Source organism: Idiotropiscis lumnitzeri, chromosome 12 (assembly GCF_059441095.1).
Source record: "Idiotropiscis lumnitzeri isolate Australia: NSW breed Sydney's pygmy pipehorse chromosome 12, RoL_Ilum_1.0, whole genome shotgun sequence".
Lineage (NCBI taxonomy): Eukaryota > Metazoa > Chordata > Actinopteri > Syngnathiformes > Syngnathidae > Idiotropiscis > Idiotropiscis lumnitzeri.
Window position 1 is genome coordinate 3120575 of NC_142402.1, and position 12761 is coordinate 3133335.

The window sequence follows — 12761 nt, forward strand, 5'->3', positions numbered from 1 at the left end:
ACCATTCCTATCAGTACGGAAGATTCAGGTGAACTCAAAGTAATCCAGTGTAATGATGGTCTTGTTTTGGATTTGAAAGAGGGTCCTCAGTGAGAATTATACCCGTAGTCCAACGAGCCAAAGTGCTTGCCACAAAGTATCGAAATCAGTTAACTTTATAGATCGTAGTCATAATTAAAGTCAAGTGGTGGTCTTCCAACTCTCAGAATCGCCACAGCTTAGTCTCATAATACTCAAATTTGGTATCTCACTGTAACATTATCAAACGTAATTAGGGTTTTCTCAATGTATTAATACAGGCGTGTATTATCGCAATGTATTGTTGGGGATCGTTCGTGCATCTTCCAGTATTTAATCGTTTCTGCAGAGTGATCTTACCGTTAAAGAAATGTATCGTTCACTTGATGCATTGCATACATGGCAAGAACGCTACATTTTAAGAAGGAAAAAACATGCATTATCAGGGCCAGAAAAAACGTTTTCTATGGTGGACGTCTCTATTCTATTGGACAAGAAGTACTAAGCATTGGTTGTTCAGTGGTAGAATTCTCGCTTGCCATGCGTGAGGCCCGTGTTCAATTCCCGGCCAATGCAATATGTTAGGCTGCGTGGTTACGCGTCAATTGCTATCATAATGTGTTGTCAGGCAGCGCCATCCCTGGTCTGTCCTCACCTGCGAATATCCCTTGTGTCATAACAACTGTGTCTGCGGTCACCCTCATTATTGGGGGCGGGGATACAAAACTGTCTACCAGTTTTTGGAATATCAATAACATTCCATTTTCTAATGTGGAGACCCTAGGCTATTTGTCAGAACCTGCTGATGTTTTTACAAATCCGCTTTTTGGCCAAATTTTAGCAATTGCTTTTAATCAGGAGGTTTTTTTTTTTTAGTTGCAGTAAATTATTGCAAGTTCTGTTAATGGGAGTGATCAAATACAAGGTTGGACGTGCTTTAAAAGGATACTGATGGACGGGGACGCAGGACGATTATTCTATAAAGTAGAAAGTATGCAGATCGGGGATTTTCATTTAATTCTGATGAAAAGGAGAGAGTGGATGACACCCCGAGTCTTAACCTGACCAGAGGGGGAAAATGAGGTATTGTCAAGTGTCATGGGAAAAACTGTCACTTTTGGCTTGAGAGGACTTGGTACCTATCTGTAGGATTTCAGTTTTATCATTGTTAAGTTGCTGAAAATTGGATGAGAACCAATAATAAATTTCGGGGAAGCAGTCAATAAATGGAGGAACCCGGAATAATGGCAGTTGATTATGTGGAGAGGAAGAGCTGAGTGTCATCTGCATAAAAGTGGGAGTGTAGGTTTAGTTTGTGAAATATCTTGACAAGAGGTAGGGTATAGATAAAGAATGTCATGGAGTCTGTTCAGGAGGATGGTTTTAGAAATTGTATCGCAAGCTGCTATCAGATCAAAGAGGGTGAGAATGGTGATTAGGCCAGAGTCGTTTGCCGGTGATTTTGATCAGTGTTGTTTCTGTACTGTGGAGGGGTGGAAACTAGAGTAGAAATGTTCTAAGAGGTTGTAGGAGCTGATTTTGGACTGTAGCTAGGTAGCTAATGTCATTTCCAAGATTTTTGAAAAAAATGCGCGATTGGACCAAGGTTATTGAAATTATAAGGAACTCAAGCATTTTTTTGGGAGTACTCGGGGTACAGTCTCAGTTTTGTTGTTTCATGTTAGTTTTTCCACCATCTCCCTGTATAGATTTGCATCAAAATTATGAGTTGACTAAGCGACCATACCGACAATGAGATGGGCTTGTCCGGGATTTGAACCCGGGACCTCTCGCACCCTAAGCGAGAATCATACCCCTAGACCAGCGAGCCACATTTAGCTGGGTAACTGACTGTTGGCCGCAAGCCTTCATCGACACTAAGACCCCGGATTTGAACCTGGAACATCTCCCAACCAACCCTGAATTTACACTAAGAACCTGTTTGGATTTGAACGAGAAACCACTCACAACCATACCCAGAGCCAAATGAGCCACCTCCAATTGATGACATGCTCGTACCAGCGAAGAACCATTCCTATCAGTAAGGAAGATTCAGGTGAACTCAAAGTAATCCAGTGTAATGATGGTCTTGTTTTGGATTTGAAAGAGGGTCCTCGGTGAGAATTACAGTAATACCCCGCTACTTCGCGGTTCACCTTTCGCGGCTTCAGTGCTTCGCCGGTCTAAAAAATATTCGGCGGCATTGTAGTTTCGCCGAGCGGCACGAGGGGGCGCTGGAGCGGTTAGACGGCCGGCGTGCGCCGAAGAGGAGAGTGGACGAAGAAGAGAGTGGACGAAGAAGAGCAAGTTCCCCCGGACACGATTGGTGGCGACGTTTCGCGCGGTTCGGACCGTACCAGAGTTCCGGCCGGCGTGCGTCACAGTAAGCCGTAGTGGAGCACCTTCCCCGGGCACGGGCGGTTCCAAGCGGCCCCTAAGTTTAACCGAATGGAAGCTCCGGAGGAGGAGGGCATGCTCGTGTCACAGTAAGCCGTAGAGGAGCACCTTCCCCGGGCACGGGCGGTTCCAAGCGGCCCCTAAGTTTAACCGAATGGAAGCTCCGGAGGAGGAGCGCATGCTCGCGTCACAGTAAGCCGAAGAGGAGCACCTTCCCCGGGAACGGGCGGTTCCAAGCGGCCCCTAAGTTTAACCGAATGGAAGCTCCGGAGGAGGAGGGCATGCTCGTGTCACAGTAAGCCGTAGAGGAGCACCTTCCCCGGGCACGGGCGGTTCCAAGCGGCCCCTAAGTTTAACCGAATGGAAGCTCCGGAGGAGGAGGGCATGCTCGCGTCACAGTAAGCCGAAGAGGAGCACCGTCCCCGGGCACGGGCGGTTCCAAGCGGCCCCTAAGTTTAACCGAATGGAAGCTCCGTAGGAGGAGCGCATGCTCGCGTCACAGTAAGCCGAAGAGGAGCACCTTCCCCGGGAACGGGCGGTTCCAAGCGGCCCCTAAGTTTAACCGAATGGAAGCTCCGTAGGAGGAGCGCATGCTCGCGTCACAGTAAGCCGAAGAGGAGCACCTTCCCCGGGAACGGGCGGTTCCAAGCGGCCCCTAAGTTTAACCGAATGGAAGCTCCGGAGGAGGAGGGCGGGCGTGTGTCACAGTTAAGCCGAATAGGAGCACCTCTTCCGCCCGGGCAGGAGCGGAGCGTGAGGCTGTCAGTTATGAATGAATAAATAAATAAATGAAGAATGCCACCTTTCATTTCACTGTCATGATCCGTGCCTGTCATGCCGCATGTGTTTTTGTTTTTTCAGCTGTGTGGGCGTTCCTCCAGCGATCTTCTCGCGCCATGCCGTCAGCTGCTGCGAGACGCGCTGATTACACTGACTATATTGTGATTATAATAAATATCTTTCTATCACCACCTTTTTTCCCGTGTCTGCGTTTGGAGAGTCCTGCTCAATACTCCAGCTCTGCTGGAGGATCATAACATTCACAGGGCACACCGGACGGCGTACCAGCAGGTAAAAGTCGAAGTAATTAAATAAATACAAAAAGAAGTAATTGAATAAATACGAAAATAATGGCTGGGGAATAAAAAATAAGTTTTAATAATAATTTGTGTTTTTTTTGTTATAACATGAATTTCACTCTCTCTCTCTCTACCCATATATATATATATATATATATATATATATATATTTATTTTATTTTTTTTATTTAAGCATTTTTGAAGGTGCGCCGCTACTTCGCGGATTTTCAGTTTTCGCGGGTGGTCTCGGTCCCCATTAACCGCGATAACCGGGGTATTACTGTATACCCGTAGTCCAACAAGCCAAAGTGCTTGCCACAAAGTATCGAAATCAGTTAACTTTATAGATCGTAGTATTAATTAAAGTCAAGTGGTGGTCTTCCAACTCTCAGAATCGCCACAGCTTAGTCTCATAATACTCAAATTTGGTATCTCACTGCAACATTATCAAACGTTATTAGGGTTTTCTCAATGTATTAATACAGGCGTGTATTATCGCAATGTATTGTTGGGGATCGTTCGTGCATCTTCCAGTATTTAATCGTTTCTGCAGAGTGATCTTACCGTTAAAGAAATGTACGTTCACTTGATGCATTGCATACATGGCAAGAACACTACATTTTAAGAACGAAAAAACATGCATGATCAGGGCCAGATAAAACGTTTTCTATGATGGACGTCTCTATTCTTTTGGACAAGAAGTACTAAGCATTGGTTGTTCAGTGGTAGAATTCTCGCTTGCCATTCGTGTGGCCCAACTTCAATTCCCGGCCAATGCAATATGTTAGGCTGTGTGGTTACGCGTCAATTGCTATCATAATGTGTTATCAGGCAGCGCCATCCCTGGTCTGTTCTCACCTGCGAATATACCTTGTGTCATAACAACTATGTCTGCGGTCACCCTCATTATTGGGGGCGGGATGCAAAACTGTCTACCAGTTTTTAGAATATCAATAACATTCCATTTTCTAATGTGGAGCCCCGAGGCTATTTGTCAGAACCTGCTGATGTTTTTACAAATCCGCTTTTTGGCCTAATTTTAGCAATTGTTGCTTTTAATCAGGAGGTTTTTTTGTTTTTAGTTGCAGTAAATTATTGCAAGTTCTGTTAATGGGACTGATCAAATACAAGGTTGGACGTGCTTTAAAAGGATACTGATGGACGGGGACGCAGGACCATTATTTTATAAAGTAGAAAGTATGCAGATCGGGGATTTTCATTTAATTCTGATGAAAAGGAGAGAGTGGATGACACCCCGAGTCTTAACCTGACCAGAGGGGGAAACTGAGGTATTGTCAAGTGTCATGGGAAAAACTGTCACTTTTGGCTGAGTGGACTTGGTACCTATCTGTAGGATTTCAGTTTTATCATTGTTTAGTTGCAGAAAATTGGATGAAAACCAATAATAAATTTCGGGGAAGCAGTCAATAAATGGAGGAACCCGGAATAATGGCAGTTGATTATGTGGAGAGGTAGAGCTGAGTGTCATCTGCATAACAGTGGGAGTGTTGGTTTAGTTTGTGAAATATCTTGACAAGAGGTAGGGTATAGATAAAGAATGTCTTGGAGTCTGTTCAGGAGGATGGTTTTAGAAATTGTATCGCAAGCTGATATCAGATCAAAGAGGGTGAGAATGGTGATTAGGCCAGAGTCGGTTGCCTGTGATTTTGATCAGTGTTGTTTCTGTACCGTGGAGGGGTGGAAACTAGAGTAGAAATGTTCTAAGAGGTTGTAGGAGCTGATTTTGGACTGTAGCTAGGTAGCTAATGTCATTTCCAAGATTTTTGAAAAAAATGCGCGTTTGGACCAAGGTTATTGAAATTATAAGGAATTTAAGCATTTTTTTGGGAGTACTCGGGGTACAGTCTCAGTTTTGTTGTTTCATGTTAGTTTTTCCACCATCTCCCTGTATAGATTTGCATCAAAATTATAAGTTGACGAAGCGACTGGGCGACCATACAGACACGGAAATGGGCTCGTCCGGGATTTGAATCCGGGAGCTCTCGCACCCTAAGCGAGAATCATACCCCTAGACCAACGAGCCACGTTTAGCTGGGTAACTGACTGTTGGCCGCAAGCCTTCATCGACACTAAGACCCCGGATTTGAACCTGGAACCTCTCCCAACCAACCCTGAATTTACACTAAGAACCTGTTTGGATTTGAACGAGAAACCACTCACAACCATACCCAGAGCCAAATGAGCCACCTCCAATTGATGACATGCTCGTACCAGCGAAGAACCATTCCTATCAGTACGGAAGATTCAGGTGAACTCAAAGTAATCCAGTGTAATGATGGTCTTGTTTTGGATTTGAAAGAGGGTCCTCAGTGAGAATTACAGTAATACGCCGCTACTTCGCGGTTCACCTTTTGCGACTTCAGTGCTTCGCGGGTCTAAAAAATATTCTGCGGCATTGTAGTTTCGCCGAGCGGCACGAGGGGGCGCTGGAGCGGTTAGACGGCCGGCGTGCGCCGAAGAGGAGAGTGGACGAAGAAGAGAGTGGACGAAGAAGAGCAAGTTCCCCCGGACACGATTGGTGGCGACGTTTCGCGCGGTTCGGACCGTACCAGAGTTCCGGCCGGCGTGCGTGGCAGTTAAGCCGTAGAGGAGCACCTTCCCCGAGCACGGGCGGTGTCAATCGGCCCCTAAGTTTAACCGAATGGAAGCTCCGGAGGAGGAGGGCATGCTCGCGTCACAGTAAGCCGTAGAGGAGCACCTTCCCCGGGCACGGGCGGTTCCAAGCGGCCCCTAAGTTTAACCGAATGGAAGCTCCGGAGGAGGAGGGCATGCTCGCGTCACAGTAAGCCGAAGAGGAGCACCTTCCCCGGGCACGGGCGGTTCCAAGCGGCCCCTAAGTTTAACCGAATGGAAGCTCCGGAGGAGGAGCGCATGCTCGCGTCACAGTAAGCCGAAGAGGAGCACCTTCCCCGGGAACGGGCGGTTCCAAGCGGCCCCTAAGTTTAACCGAATGGAAGCTCCGGAGGAGGAGGGCGGGCGTGTGTCACAGTTAAGCCGAATAGGAGCACCTCTTCCGCCCGAGCAGGAGCGGAGCGTGAGGCTGTCAGTTATGAATGAATAAATAAATAAATGAAGAATGCCACCTTTCATTTCACTGTCATGATCCGTGCCTGTCATGCCGCGTGTGTTTTTGTTTTTTCAGCTGTGTGGGCGTTCCTCCAGCGATCGTCTCGCGCCATGCCGTCAGCTGCTGCGAGACGCGCTGATTACACTGACTATATTGTGATTATAATAAATATCTTTGTATCACCACCTTTTTTCCCGTGTCTGCGTTTGGAGAGTCCTGCTCAACCTCCAGCTCTGCTGGAGGATCATAACATTCACAGGGCACACCGGACGGCGTACCAGCAGGTAAAAGTCGAAGTAATTAAATAAATACAAAAAGAAGTAATTGAATAAATACGAAAATAATGGCTGGGGAATAAAAAATAAGTTTTAATAATAATTTGTTTTTTTTTGTTATAACATGAATTTCACACTCTCTCTCTCTACCCATATATACATATATATATATCTATATATATTTATTTATTTATTTTTAAGCATTTTTGAAGGTGCGCCGCTACTTCGCGGATTTTCAGTTTTCGCGGGTGGTCTCGGTCACCATTAACCGCGATAACCGGGGTATTACTGTATACCCGTAGTCCAACGAGCCAAAGTGCTTGCCACAAAGTATCGAAATCAGTTAACTTTATAGATTGTAGTCATAATTAAAGTCAAGTGGTGGTGTTCCAACTATCAGAATCGCCACAGCTTAGTCTCATAATACTCAAATTTGGTATCTCACTGTAACATTATCAAACGTAATTAGGGTTTTCTCAATGTATTAATACAGGCGTGTATTATCGCAATGTATTGTTGGGGATCGTTCGTGCATCTTCCAGTATTTAATCGTTTCTGCAGAGTGATCTTACCGTTAAAGAAATGTATCGTTCACTTGATGCATTGCATACATGGCAAGAACGCTACATTTTAAGAAGGAAAAAACATGCATTATCAGGGCCAGATAAAACGTTTTCTATGGTGGACGTCTCTATTCTATTGGACAAGAAGTACTAAGCATTGGTTGTTCAGTGGTAGAATTCTCGCTTGCCATGCGTGAGGCCCGTGTTCAATTCCCGGCCAATGCAATATGTTAGGCTGCGTGGTTACGCGTCAATTGCTATCATAATGTGTTGTCAGGCAGCGCCATCCCTGGTCTGTCCTCACCTGCGAATATCCCTTGTGTCATAACAACTGTGTCTGCGGTCACCCTCATTATTGGGGGCGGGGATACAAAACTGTCTACCAGTTTTTGGAATATCAATAACATTCCATTTTCTAATGTGGAGACCCGAGGCTATTTGTCAGAACCTGCTGATGTTTTTACAAATCCGCTTTTTGGCCAAATTTTAGCAATTGATTTTAATCAGGAGGTTTTTTTTTTTTAGTTGCAGTAAATTATTGCAAGTTCTGTTAATGGGACTGATCAAATACAAGGTTGGACGTGCTTTAAAAGGATACTGATGGACGGGGAAGCAGGACGATTATTCTATAAAGTAGAAAGTATGCAGATCGGGGATTTTCATTTAATTCTGATGAAAAGGAGAGAGTGGATGACACCCCGAGTCTTAACCTGACCAGAGGGGGAAACTGAGGTATTGTCAAGTGTCATGGGAAAAACTGTCACTTTTGGCTTGAGAGGACTTGGTACCTATCTGTAGGATTTCAGTTTTATCATTGTTAAGTTGCTGAAAATTGGATGAGAACCAATAATAAATTTCGGGGAAGCAGTCAATAAATGGAGGAACCCGGAATAATGGCAGTTGATTATGTGGAGAGGAAGAGCTGAGTGTCATCTGCATAACAGTGGGAGTGTAGGTTTAGTTTGTGAAATATCTTGACAAGAGGTAGGGTATAGATAAAGAATGTCATGGAGTCTGTTCAGGAGGATGGTTTTAGAAATTGTATCGCAAGCTGCTATCAGATCAAAGAGGGTGAGAATGGTGATTAGGCCAGAGTCGTTTGCCGGTGATTTTGATCAGTGTTGTTTCTGTACTGTGGAGGGGTGGAAACTAGAGTAGAAATGTTCTAAGAGGTTGTAGGAGCTGATTTTGGACTGTAGCTAGGTAGCTAATGTCATTTCCAAGATTTTTGAAAAAAATGCGCGATTGGACCAAGGTTATTGAAATTATAAGGAACTCAAGCATTTTTTTGGGAGTACTCGGGGTACAGTCTCAGTTTTGTTGTTTCATGTTAGTTTTTCCACCATCTCCCTGTATAGATTTGCATCAAAATTATGAGTTGACTAAGCGACCATACCGACAATGAGATGGGCTCGTCCGGGATTTGAACCCGGGACCTCTCGCACCCTAAGCGAGAATCATACCCCTAGACCAGCGAGCCACATTTAGCTGGGTAACTGACTGTTGGCCACAAGCCTTCATCGACACTAAGACCCCGGATTTGAACCTGGAACCTCTCCCAACCAACCCTGAATTTACACTAAGAACCTGTTTGGATTTGAACGAGAAACCACTCACAACCATACCCAGAGCCAAATGAGCCACCTCCAATTGATGACATGCTCGTACCAGCGAAGAACCATTCCTATCAGTAAGGAAGATTCAGGTGAACTCAAAGTAATCCAGTGTAATGATGGTCTTGTTTTGGATTTGAAAGAGGGTCCTCAGTGAGAATTACAGTAATACCCCGCTACTTCGCGGTTCACCTTTCGAGGCTTCAGTGCTTCGCCGGTCTAAAAAATATTCTGCGGCATTGTAGTTTCGCCGAGCGGCACGAGGGGGCGCTGGAGCGGTTAGACGGCCGGCGTGCGCCGAAGAGGAGAGTGGACGAAGAAGAGAGTGGACGAAGAAGAGCAAGTTCCCCCGGACACGATTGGTGGCGACGTTTCGCGCGGTTCGGACCGTACCAGAGTTCCGGCCGGCGTGCGTCACAGTAAGCCGTAGTGGAGCACCTTCCCCGAGCACGGGCGGTTCCAAGCGGCCCCTAAGTTTAACCGAATGGAAGCTCCGGAGGAGGAGGGCATGCTCGTGTCACAGTAAGCCGTAGAGGAGCACCTTCCCCGGGCACGGGCGGTTCCAAGCGGCCCCTAAGTTTAACCGAATGGAAGCTCCGGAGGAGGAGCGCATGCTCGCGTCACAGTAAGCCGAAGAGGAGCACCTTCCCCGGGAACGGGCGGTTCCAAGCGGCCCCTAAGTTTAACCGAATGGAAGCTCCGGAGGAGGAGGGCATGCTCGTGTCACAGTAAGCCGTAGAGGAGCACCTTCCCCGGGCACGGGCGGTTCCAAGCGGCCCCTAAGTTTAACCGAATGGAAGCTCCGTAGGAGGAGCGCATGCTCGCGTCACAGTAAGCCGAAGAGGAGCACCTTCCCCGGGAACGGGCGGTTCCAAGCGGCCCCTAAGTTTAACCGAATGGAAGCTCCGTAGGAGGAGCGCATGCTCGCGTCACAGTAAGCCGAAGAGGAGCACCTTCCCCGGGAACGGGCGGTTCCAAGCGGCCCCTAAGTTTAACCGAATGGAAGCTCCGGAGGAGGAGGGCGGGCGTGTGTCACAGTTAAGCCGAATAGGAGCACCTCTTCCGCCCGGGCAGGAGCGGAGCGTGAGGCTGTCAGTTAAGAATGAATAAATAAATAAATGAAGAATGCCACCTTTCATTTCACTGTCATGATCCGTGCCTGTCATGCCGCGTGTGTTTTTGTTTTTTCAGCTGTGTGGGCGTTCCTCCAGCGATCTTCTCGCGCCATGCCGTCAGCTGCTGCGAGACGCGCTGATTACACTGACTATATTGTGATTATAATAAATATCTTTCTATCACCACCTTTTTTCCCGTGTCTGCGTTTGGAGAGTCCTGCTCAATACTCCAGCTCTGCTGGAGGATCATAACATTCACAGGGCACACCGGACGGCGTACCAGCAGGTAAAAGTCGAAGTAATTAAATAAATACAAAAAGAAGTAATTGAATAAATACGAAAATAATGGCTGGGGAATAAAAAATAAGTTTTAATAATAATTTGTGTTTTTTTTGTTATAACATGAATTTCACTCTCTCTCTCTCTACCCATATATATATATATATATATATATATTTATTTTTTTTTTTTTATTTAAGCATTTTTGAAGGTGCGCCGCTACTTCGCGGATTTTCAGTTTTCGCGGGTGGTCTCGGTCCCCATTAACCGCGATAACCGGGGTATTACTGTATACCCGTAGTCCAACAAGCCAAAGTGCTTGCCACAAAGTATCGAAATCAGTTAACTTTATTGATTGTAGTCATAATTAATGTCAAGTGGTGGTGTTCCAACTATCAGAATCGCCACAGCTTAGTCTCATAATACTCAAATTTGGTATCTCACTGTAACATTATCAAACGTAATTAGGGTTTTCTCAATGTATTAATACAGGCGCGTATTATCGCAATGTATTGTTGGGGATCGTTCGTGCATCTTCCAGTATTTAATCGTTTCTGCAGAGTGATCTTACCGTTAAAGAAATGTATCGTTCACTTGATGCATTGCATACATGGCAAGAACGCTACATTTTAAGAAGGAAAAAACATGCATTATCAGGGCCAGATAAAACGTTTTCTATGGTGGACGTCTCTATTCTATTGGACAAGAAGTACTAAGCATTGGTTGTTCAGTGGTAGAATTCTTGCTTGCCATGCGTGAGGCCCGAGTTCAATTCCCGGCCAATGCAATATGTTAGGCTTGCGTGGTTACGCGTCAATTGCTATCATAATGTGTTGTCAGGCAGCGCCATCCCTGGTCTGTTCTCACCTGCGAATATGCCTTGTGTCATAACAACTATGTCTGTGGTCACCCTCATTATTGGGGGAGGGATGCAAAACTGTCTACCAGTTTTTAGAATATCAATAACATTCCATTTTCTAATGTGGAGCCCCGAGGCTATTTGTCAGAACCTGCTGATGTTTTTACAAATCCGCTTTTTGGCCTAATTTTAGCAATTGTTGCTTTTAATCAGGAGGTTTTTTTGTTTTTAGTTGCAGTAAATTATTGCAAGTTCTGTTAATGGGACTGATCAAATACAAGGTTGGACGTGCTTTAAAAGGATACTGATGGACGGGGACGCAGGACCATTATTTTATAAAGTAGAAAGTATGCAGATCGGGGATTTTCATTTAATTCTGATGAAAAGGAGAGAGTGGATGACACCCCGAGTCTTAACCTGACCAGAGGGGGAAACTGAGGTATTGTCAAGTGTCATGGGAAAAACTGTCACTTTTGGCTGAGTGGACTTGGTACCTATCTGTAGGATTTCAGTTTTATCATTGTTTAGTTGCAGAAAATTGGATGAAAACCAATAATAAATTTCGGGGAAGCAGTCAATAAATGGAGGAACCCGGAATAATGGCAGTTGATTATGTGGAGAGGTAGAGCTGAGTGTCATCTGCATAACAGTGGGAGTGTTGGTTTAGTTTGTGAAATATCTTGACAAGAGGTAGGGTATAGATAAAGAATGTCTTGGAGTCTGTTCAGGAGGATGGTTTTAGAAATTGTATCGCAAGCTGATATCAGATCAAAGAGGGTGAGAATGGTGATTAGGCCAGAGTCGGTTGCCTGTGATTTTGATCAGTGTTGTTTCTGTACCGTGGAGGGGTGGAAACTAGAGTAGAAATGTTCTAAGAGGTTGTAGGAGCTGATTTTGGACTGTAGCTAGGTAGCTAATGTCATTTCCAAGATTTTTGAAAAAAATGCGCGTTTGGACCAAGGTTATTGAAATTATAAGGAATTTAAGCATTTTTTTGGGAGTACTCGGGGTACAGTCTCAGTTTTGTTGTTTCATGTTAGTTTTTCCACCATCTCCCTGTATAGATTTGCATCAAAATTATAAGTTGACGAAGCGACTGGGCGACCATACAGACACGGAAATGGGCTCGTCCGGGATTTGAATCCGGGAGCTCTCGCACCCTAAGCGAGAATCATACCCCTAGACCAACGAGCCACGTTTAGCTGGGTAACTGACTGTTGGCCGCAAGCCTTCATCGACACTAAGACCCCGGATTTGAACCTGGAACCTCTCCCAACCAACCCTGAATTTACACTAAGAACCTGTTTGGATTTGAACGAGAAACCACTCACAACCATACCCAGAGCCAAATGAGCCACCTCCAATTGATGACATGCTCGTACCAGCGAAGAACCATTCCTATCAGTACGGAAGATTCAGGTGAACTCAAAGTAATCCAGTGTAATGATGGTCTTGTTTTGGATTTGAAAGAGGGT

The 12761-nt window shown here is 45.4% G+C and overlaps 2 non-coding genes across 2 annotated transcripts; both read right to left on the reverse strand.

Moving 5' to 3' along the window:
* Positions 1-1777: 1777 nt before the first annotated feature.
* trnap-agg (transfer RNA proline (anticodon AGG)) lies at positions 1778-1849 on the reverse strand. Its single transcript has one exon. It is a non-coding gene; the product is annotated as a tRNA-Pro (tRNA).
* A 6979-nt stretch (positions 1850-8828) lies between these two features.
* On the reverse strand, positions 8829-8900 carry trnap-agg (transfer RNA proline (anticodon AGG)). Its single transcript has one exon. It is a non-coding gene; the product is annotated as a tRNA-Pro (tRNA).
* Between the last annotated feature and the right edge of the window lie 3861 nt (positions 8901-12761).